This window comes from Meleagris gallopavo, chromosome 14 (genome assembly GCF_905368555.1).
Source record: "Meleagris gallopavo chromosome 14, MGAL_WU_HG_1.1, whole genome shotgun sequence".
Taxonomy (NCBI): Eukaryota; Metazoa; Chordata; class Aves; order Galliformes; family Phasianidae; genus Meleagris; species Meleagris gallopavo.
This window is the reverse complement of record NC_139417.1, coordinates 7,545,708-7,555,993: the sequence shown is the minus strand read 5'-3', so window position 1 is coordinate 7,555,993 and position 10,286 is coordinate 7,545,708.

Here is a 10,286-nt window from a genome sequence, read left to right as displayed (position 1 = left end):
CACTAAAGCTTCCTTAATAAGAGATGACATTGCCAAAGAACTTATAGATTCATGTTTCCTTTCTTCAAAGCAAAAGGGGATGCCTTTGTCCATTTTAACTATAAAAGTATGGTACTAGGAAGTCATGTTCTCCTCTGGGATAGTTTGAGTTCTCTAATTCAAAGCTGGTGTTCAGCCCAGGCTCTAATATCTGTGAGAAAGCAGGAAGACTTTGTGCACTAACAACATCATCTGTTAAGTAGGTGCCAGCATTCTTTATCAGTCCACTCTGCTAGAGTTAAGGTCTAGTCAAAGGTGCACTTGCAGCAGCCTCAGATGGAAATGGCAAAGGCTCCTAGTACAGATCAGAAAGAAACAGTTAATCTCTTTGCCTGCAAATTTGACCCAAAGAGGAATCCTGACCAAGCATCTTTAAAAAAGGGGGAAACACCAGATTGGCCATACATTTATTATTATTTTTTCCCCCGCTACAGATATACTTTCTGTTATGTTAGGAACAGGTTTCAGCCACTAAAGGTCTCCCTCTGACCTCAGACTTACCCCACAAAGTGCTACTGGCTGAATTGGACAATGTTGTTTTAAAGCTGGGTGGCATTAGCCAACTGAAAGTCTTTCAGATTATACCTCCTAAGTAATGGCTTGTCTACACTGGGAAATTTACCAGTACAGTTTTATTGGCTTAATTATAACTGTTATAATTTAGTTATAAATATAACTCTCTGTTTGGACATTCATATAAGGAATATGAGTGCTTATGTCACTTTGAAAACTGTATAAGTAGAAAAAGATATCTTAATCCCATACTAAATATATCCAAAGTAGGAGTTACACTGACCAAACTGATGTAATTACAACTGGTATAATTATACCACTGTAACCAAGCCAGTGAATTTTCCCCTGCAAACAGTCCTTCCTCACATAACCATGCATTTGTTAAGAGGATAAAGCTGAAGGAAGTCTGGGGAGTCCCACCTGCCAGTTTCCTTGGGAAAAAAATGCCCTTCATCACTTACTGAGATTGTGCAGCAGATGACACTGACACTTAAGATAATATTTAAAATTACAGTGGGTGATAGATGTAGCATCAGTAGCATCAGCCACAAATATTCTGAATTGGCAATTAGACCTAAGCAAAATGCCAGCATTTAATAATCAAAAGTCATCAGGAACTCAATTCACTTCTTAGTGAAACAGTAGCACTTGTAATAGCTGACCAGCACTGGCTCAAAGCAGAGAAGTGTTCCAGTTGCTCAGTGCTCCTCATGCAAAAATACATGGTTACACGCTGTACTTAGGAAGCTATTCTAATACAGTATTTTCTCTCGTTAGGAAACATGTATAGTGTGAACTGAACAACTCTATTATTAGTTTACTTGTTTACTTCCTCTTTAAGCTCCTGGAATGCCAGATTCTTATGTACAGACATGACTTCCCATATATTATCAGTGTTGTTTTTCATCATATTGGCAGAGTTGCACAAAAATTGTAATCTGTTTAAGTTGATATAATGCTGAAAAACTTATGAAAATTTTGACTCACATTTCTAATTTAATTATGTGTAGACTAATGTGCCACTGCGTATTTTCCATTAACATTTTTCTCAACAGATGCCGAAACAGAATTCTAAAGAATACACATTTATCTTTAGAGCCAACTGTTAAAACTGGTAATACGTAATACCTTGTAGACCTCTCATGAAGTTAGAAACTTTTTTACAATGTCACTTGTTGTCTATCACTAATATAGTTGTAGCTCTTGAATTTCTGTTTATTCCACTGTACCAAAAATATCTCACCAGGTAGAAAGCTGCCTTCTACAGAAAGAAAATTAGCTGGGCTACATTTTCTCAGCAGTAGACCTTCTGAGTATCTTCAGCTGTTCTGTTCAAAACCAACTTGGTTATGTTTGCATGATCTCAGTTGTTTTTGATTGTTAAAATTTAAGAACTCCAATGTAAAGCAAATGAATTTCAACCAGCCAGAAACCAATTCCACCTGGAACACGGGTAGACTGCTCATGGCATGGGTGAAGATAGAATGACATATTGCTAACTTTGGAAATCCAGGAAATCATCTCCTGAAAACTCAGGAAGATTTACGCCTTTCTAATCCAATCATAATTCACTTCCATAAAACATGGAAGGAAATCCACAGAGAATCATTCAAGGAAATTCTTTGAGCAGACATATGGGGAAATTCCTCAGTAAAGGTAAAAGGTCATATATTATCTTGAGACAACTGAATTGTAAAAAAAAAGAAAAAAAAAAAAAAAGGGAACAATCATGGTCTCCTACCTCTATAAAAAACTTTTGAGATCAGTTTAAGGTGAAAGAAAAATGGGAAAACACAGCAGCACTACAGATATAAATAGAATTTTTTCCAGTTGTGTTAACCAAGAAGCTAAATTTACTGCAGTTGAAAAAGTTATCACAAGATTGAACGTGAATCAGCAGATCTTAAGAACAACCAGGAGGATAACACGTAATTTAAATTCTGCTAAGAAAAACAAGCTGTAAATTGCAGAAATCTCAGTAACAGTGATGTTCCAGCTCTACATTCAGTGGCCAACTCAAACACCCACTATTTGCTGTGAAATATAGAGTCAGACCCATATATACTCTTTTGCCATCTGAAATCGGTATAAGTAGGTGTCATTTGTCCTTTCTGATACATCTTCCAGTAAGGGAAAAAAGCATTAAGAGATAAATCGGATTTCTTTTACTCCCCTGAAACTAAAGGAAAGATGAATTGGCAGGTAGATCTTAAAGCTCTATACTCTATTCAGCGTTTATGAGCACAGTTTTCAAGTACACCACAATTCAATTACCTTTAAACAGTCCTGCCAAGCTACTTCAAGTGGAGCACAAAATGGTTTCAGTGCTAAGGAGCTCATGACATGAAAGTTCATACCAGACCTGAAGCTCAATCCTTCCAAGACATCCTAGAAAGGTTAAACAGAAATGGAAAAACTACTGTCATCTGGTTTCCCAATAGATGCTCCTTCTTAACAATTCTCCCTCAGCCCATACATTATACATCTTAGAGGCAGTCCATCTAGGGAGGACAGATGCAATGAAGTGTAGGGAACCTTGTTGTGCTCATATATGGATAGAGAGAATGCTGCTGCACTCTTCAAATTCATCAGGGAGAGAAAAGAGACAAGGATTTACATTCTCTGTTGAAGATTGGTCCAGGAGATTGTGAAAGAGCTATGCTGTCACTTGAGAGGCCAACTTGAAATATACATGGGCCATAATATTTCATGAATTATTGCACTCCAGTGCATAGATGTAGACAAGGTTAAGAAGGTGTAATCAGAACCAGAATGTAAGGATGTTCTAGGATGACATGCTGCTTATCAATATCTGTGTAAGCTCTTTATAACGTGACTTTTTCCAGAATTAAAGTGTGTATATATATATATATATATATGCATAGGGATACATACACACAGACATATACATCCTCATATACTGTGAAACTGATCTTTTTAGATCTAAAAGCAGTAGACAGTATGTAAAATTCCCATAGAAATTCATGAAGGTTTTTTTTATCTTCTTGGATCTGATACTAGGGTTTGGTGGTTTGCTTGGTGTTCTGTTTGTTTTGTATTTGTTTTGAAAACTCATGGTTAAAAGTACGTAAGGACAGAAACACAAAATGCAAGAATTTAAAAGGACCTGCAAGTCATAGCAGAAAGATCCATCATGATAAAACCAAGAAGAAAAAACAGATGTAGAGCATGGTAGTCTCTAAAGACTGGAATAAAGAATACTATGTCAATTTTATATCCATTTGCTTTCTCTTTTCTCTTCATGAATGCTATTGATTGTGTTTCTTCAATGACTATTTGACTACTAAAAAAAGGCAAAACATGATCTATTGATATGCCAGAGTGCTGCCCGATTGAGAAACACCTGTTCTCTTTTGTTTATGTGAGAGACAAATATCTTCCAGAATACAGTGTGGGTAATAGAAATCCACATTTCTAGAAGTTCATTAACAAATGGACCAAAATACTTTGCAACGTTACAAAGCTACTTACAAAATTCAGATTTTTTATCATAGGTCAATATCCTCTTCTTCCAAGAAGTGAACTTTTAGATATTACACTTCAGGTTAGACACAATTCAAGAACTTTAAGAGAAACCAGGGGTTCTGATAAGCTGAATCTTACATGCCCTATATGCTCATTGGTAGTTTTACCAGTAGGTCTATATAATAGCAAGGATATTTCGAAGAACGTAGCATGGACATTTCTACTGTCTCTGACATGTCATTCTTCTCTTTCAAAAGATCATAATCCTCCTTAAGTCAACTGTGTTACGAGGGAGATTGTTTTTTGTGCGTGAATCAGACAAGGACTAGAAGGCAGGGAAAGGTGGATAAAGCATAAAGGTTTTTTTCATGTTTATTTTACACATAATATATTTCTTTTTTTTTTTTTTTTTGCTTAGGGTATCCTCTACTATTAAATCTGTCAGATGCTAATGAACATAGGGTTGCTGTATTTGGAAAGGAATGAGTAGGACAAATTTCCAGGTTTTCTGCCATGAATATTACAAGGATAAAGCCTTCTCTCAAGTGAAACAGTTAAGAAATTCATGATTTGCCCTAATCTGAAACAGCATTGCCTAGAGGTCCCAAATGCAGAGTTGAAAATATGCAAAAAAATCTTTGGTGCATTAGGAGTTGTAGATCATTTACATGCTTGGCAAGGCCATTTAAGACCATTGTTTACTGTTAAGAAGTTCTCAAGTTCTCAAGAAGTTCTGCAAGAGTTTCTGAAGGTTGCGTAGAAAGGAGATTTTTGGTCAGTTCTATGACTTCCTGTAAGTCCTTGTTTAACTTCAGCAAGTTCTCGTTGTCGGCATTCCCAGACAAGGGAAAGATACCTTAAAATGTGAAACTTCTAAGTATCTTCTATTAGAAAAAATCTTTCAAGATAGGCAGATGTAAATAACATATGACATAATGGACATAATGCCATATGACAAAAGGATTTCATGGTTAAAAAGTAGACTTAAACAATGCCTCTCTAAGACATCATAAAAAAGTTTTTAAAAGTTTTTTTCTTTTAAACAAAATCCAGAAGATTTCTGCCAAGAAAGGTTTTATCAGCAAAAAATAGCAATTCTCCTTCTGAGATCTCTGCTCATATAATGATGGGGACATAAAGGATAATAATTAAATACCCCTTAATGAATCCATACTTGTATGAATTTTAGTGTATCAAATTAACTTCAGGTTTTAAGCAGAATTCAAAACTTTTTCTTCACAGTTTCTCTGGATGATAGACTTCCATGGGGCTCTTGAAATTATCTATTGAACTTTGGAAGAGCAAAGAAGAAAAAGCAGGAAGAATGTCTTCTTTAAACCAAAACATCTTTCTGAAAACCACAAAGTTCTAATGATGGGAAATCACAAGTCTCCATTAGAATGTTAATCACTAGCTTGTGTCCTGCTTTTTAAATCTGTCAGAGAAAATGAAATTACAAAATTAATTGTGACTTCATTTTGGTTTGGATGTTTAGAAAGAAGCAATATGAGCAGGTTTCATTTTCACCAAATTATTTCGCTTTCATGTGTACACAGGAGACAGATGTACCTAAACTGCTTCATTAGATATAGCTGATAATAGGATATTAACAAGAACTTGAGATTCTATCTTACCTATTGTACATGTCACAGTAATGCCTCAGAAATGGTATAAGAAGATCCAACAACACAGCTGGATGCTTACAAATTAACTCTACCTCCCTCCCCCAAATAACATAAGCAAATGAAAAAAAATCTCATTTTCCAGTTAAACCAAACTGATCAGTGCCAGAACACTAACAAAGAAATGAAAGAAAACAATTCTTTATTTCCTGTCTCAGGAGCCATCTGCACATTTGCATGTCTGCCAAAAGCATTCTTGATTAATTCAGCTATCCCAACTAGCCCCAACTAGTCATTCTCTATCAAACATTTAGCACTTTTTCTAAGACATTTAAATAGCTGATTCAAAACACTTCTTGCTATGAACTGAAATCTGATCTTCCACTTCTTCTGTAAGTGAAATATGCAGCATGTTAAAGCAGCAAACTAAATCCTAACATAGTCAAACAAACCCAGCATTAACCACTTGAACTTCTGGTGTGAAGGTTCAAATTTGACTCGGAATTGTCAACAGTAACCTTTCTTACAAGACTGTTTTAAACATATGTAAGTGCAGTTCAAGATCACATTTGGAGCAAAAAAGATGCCAGGTTTGGAGTTTGATCTTACAGAGGCTCTAATAGCTGTCAACTCCTTATAACCCTCTGTAAAAGAATTCAGTGAGAGATAACCATTCCTGAATGAACTCCTCAATAAGAGGATTTTACACTGCTCTGACATAACTAGAAATTTAGCCTCAATTTCATTTAAAGTAAATATAATACAGGCCTTTCAATTACTATTATCACAAGAAATACAACAGCTTTCCTGCCACTTATCTTGATCCTGCACTGATTTTTGTCTAATACATTTTTGTTAATTTGGGGGGTGAAGTAGCTACAAATCTGCATACACAAAGACGCCCTTATGTTGCCAGAAACTCTCAGCAGCAGAGTAGAGAACAAGTTAGCTTTTGACACTTGGTGAGATGTTGTACAGCAGCTTGGCATAAACACAATTACCTGGCTCTATCTGCTAAAACAATGACCAAATCTGTTAACAATGTGGAAATGGAAAAAGTATTGTTAAGATTTCAACATCTCATACCTTGGATGGTCAGATCAGTTCAAATCTCTATTGGCTAGTCATAAATATGGCCACCTACAGACTTTGCAGAAAACTGTTTAAAATTTAGATATCAGCCTCTAATAATTTTTCTCTGTTTATTTAAGGATGTCTTGGGAAAAAAAAAGAACTAAAGGAAGTGATTAGATAAGTAAAATACCTATATAGATAAATATAATAACCTTCATGGTGAAAGAATATACTATGCTTACTCTGATTTCAGTTTCAATTATATCTAATCCTGGAAGTGAAGTTTCATGTTCTTAAAACTGATTATTGAAAGTCTCCTAGCTTTCAACAAATATTATGAATAGTATAATTTTTAAAATATACTGCATATATTTTGTATATATATTTCATAATACTTGTTATGGAAAGGCAATATAGCATTGTTGTTTGTTTCTTTTTTTTTTTTTTTTTGTCTTTAACTTAGATCTAAGTGAAGTATAATGTAAAAGTGCCACTAGTTCCACCTCTGATAGAAAAAATGTCAATGAGAAAGTCAGTGGTTTTGTGATGAACAGTGGGCTTTGAAATTCTTCAAAATATCTGCTAGTCAGAGCTATGGAGATTTAAAATAACTTTTACTGGAAATACAAACAATAAAACTACATCTAATTCTTTGACTAGTCACTATGGGAAGGAGGAGGAAAAAAGTCTGAAATAACTGGAAACATATCCTTTCACTCAGAGCATCACAGAATTGCATGATTCAGTATATCCAAGTTATAACATCCAGCTTCAAGAATACCATTGGGAAGAAACAAAGAGCTGACTTTTGAAGATGATGTAAATCCTCCTGAGGAGCTATAGGAAAAAAAAAAATATATTGGCAGAAATAGGATCTGAGCCTAATGGCCAAAAGCTGAGAGAAAACTGCCTTCAGACTGGACTGTAAGTGATAAACTCCAGTGAGATCTTCTGTAGATGCTATATATGGGAACCATATCTCTCATTCTAAGTACATACATGGGAGCTGGGCCTGTCAGAGAGTGCACTGTTGTAAACCAGATAAACAGCAAGACAGCTAAATACATACTTGAAAAGTTCAGAACCATGGGGAAGAATTTGGACAAGAAGAAAAAAAAACATAGTAGTGGAAGGATCTTGGACAGCTCAGGGAACAGAATAATCAGGCAGGAAAATAAAGTAATCTTAATATTTTCCACAGTTGCAAGATTATGAAGCACTCTTCTGTGGAAAACTTTCCAATTGTGAATGCCTATTTACATTAAAGTTGCATGAGTGGGAATCTGTGAGGCACAGAAAGTGCCAGGATGTAAAAGTCCTTGGAGGCCAGAGGCAAATGGAAATAACTGCCTTATTCTAGCCTCAGACTTTCTGAGCCAAACTTGCATTCTGCACCCAAAGGGATAAACAGACCAGTGCCTTGTTCTGGGGCTCTTGCTATCACAAGAAAACCAAATCAGTCTCTTGAGGCCATTTACACAATGAGGGGAGGGATGGGGTGGGAAATCACCTCTGCTTTCAATATCTTCCTGCCTTAGGCAATCACCTGCTTTGCCGAGCATATATATTGCAGAATCAGCCCTGGCAGCACAATGCAGTGGGTCAGGCAGTCTCAGTGTCATGGAGACAATGAGAAGAGATAGCACAGCTGCAGAAACCTGCCCTAGGCTCTCTGGCTTACAGGATTTCAGAGGTGTGTTTGCAGCACTGACAGTTATGGGCAGTCAGTTTTCCCCACACAAAGCCATTTGAAAATAGTGTATCCATGCCTGGTCCTGAGCTCCCAAACATCTTTTTTCGTATCAAGATTAAAGTGAGATGAGGCAGCTGGGGTTAATAAGTTGAAAATCAATGCCATTACCAAAGAGAGCAGAAAAGGAAAAAAAAAAAAAAAAAAAGAATTCAAACCCTGTAGAAGCCAAAGCTTTCAACTATGCCTCTTGCTGTGTAGAAACACACTGTACAATTTTCCTGGTTCAGTTTGGGTTTGACTTCAGATCTAGGGAGGTAAAAACTATGGATGATGTCTGAATTTCCTGTTTATTAAAAAAATGCATATAGTTTCATATATGCAGCTGTATATATGCATAGCTATACATCTGTTTTTTGTTCCCTGCACTGAGCTTTGGATCAGACCTTTTTAGCATGACATTTTTAGGATTTGAAAGAAGTAGCATTTAGGATTAGTGAGGTTATGAAATTTAATTTCACCTTCTATGACATGCTATAAGCAATGGTATGACAGCACAGAACCACTTCACCACATCTTCACACTTTCTCCATGTTTCAGAGCTAATGATGACGTACAGAAGTTCAACAGACAGGAACATTCCTGTGCATTAAAATGAGATCAGCTTTTCTGTAAACCTGATTCAAACAGCCCATGGCATGCTTTCTGCTTGTGTCAGCTAGTTCTATCCCAGAAAACTCATTATCATCATTTCTGTGTTTGGACATCGGCAGTTTGTATGGAAGCTGTTCTGATCTGAAAGCTGAAACATCTCTAGTATTGTATTAATATAGATGCAGCCACTTAGATCAAATAATTAAGAGATCTCACAGCATTATCACCATACTTCTGTTGGTCTGTTTCACACACTCGAGATTGATGGTGGCAATGCAAAAAAAATCAACCTAGATGTTATTGACCAGTCCTGCTCAGTTGAATAGAGAGGCATGCAAGGATCCAGAGATCTGAACCCAAAGCAAAATCTTCTTCAACCACTGACTTTCTGATGCATGGTAAATTCAGGTTCATAAAGTTCGATGAGAATTAATTCAAAATTAAAAAGATGTCTTCATTAACAAAGAAATGACAGCTAATGAAATATGACTTTACACTTACCAACTTTGTTGTATCATTGTTTAAACACTAACTGGCTTCTGTACACCAGTACATTTTGCCTATATAAATTTCTTACTTCATGAGAATAAACTGCCACAGTTTTTCTGAGCAATGTTCATTTATATACTCATATTTTCATCTCTTTAAAAACACTGTTTTACATTGTCACATCTTTATCTCTTTCATTACTCTCTTGCTCCTTCCTAGTTAGAAAACTGCCTCCCATTTCTGAAATTAAGGAATGAAATATTATTAGGTATTTCCATCTTGGTTCAGTAGAAATAAAATTTCTCCTACAATAGCTTTCTTTTCTCTGTGAGCAATGATGATTTGCACAACAGTCAGAATAAACATTTTTTGTGCAGAACGTTTCAATGTCTCTATTAAGACAGATTTCTTGTCTACTTTTACTAACAGGGAATAACCACTTGGTGTATAAGCATTACCATTTAAATTGCGCTGAGAAAAAACAAGTATCAGACATACAAAAACATTACAAGGATGTAGCATCGTGCATACTGGAAACTCAGAAGGAAGATCAGAAACTGAAATACTATTAAAAAAGTACCGAGATTAATTTTTGAGAGAATAATGGAGGATGATAAAAAAACACAACAGATAACTGCACAATATTTGTGTCAATTCAAGCACAAAAAATGCCTTGATCTTTGCGGAACCAGAGGGAAGTACCAGTGTATTTGAACCCA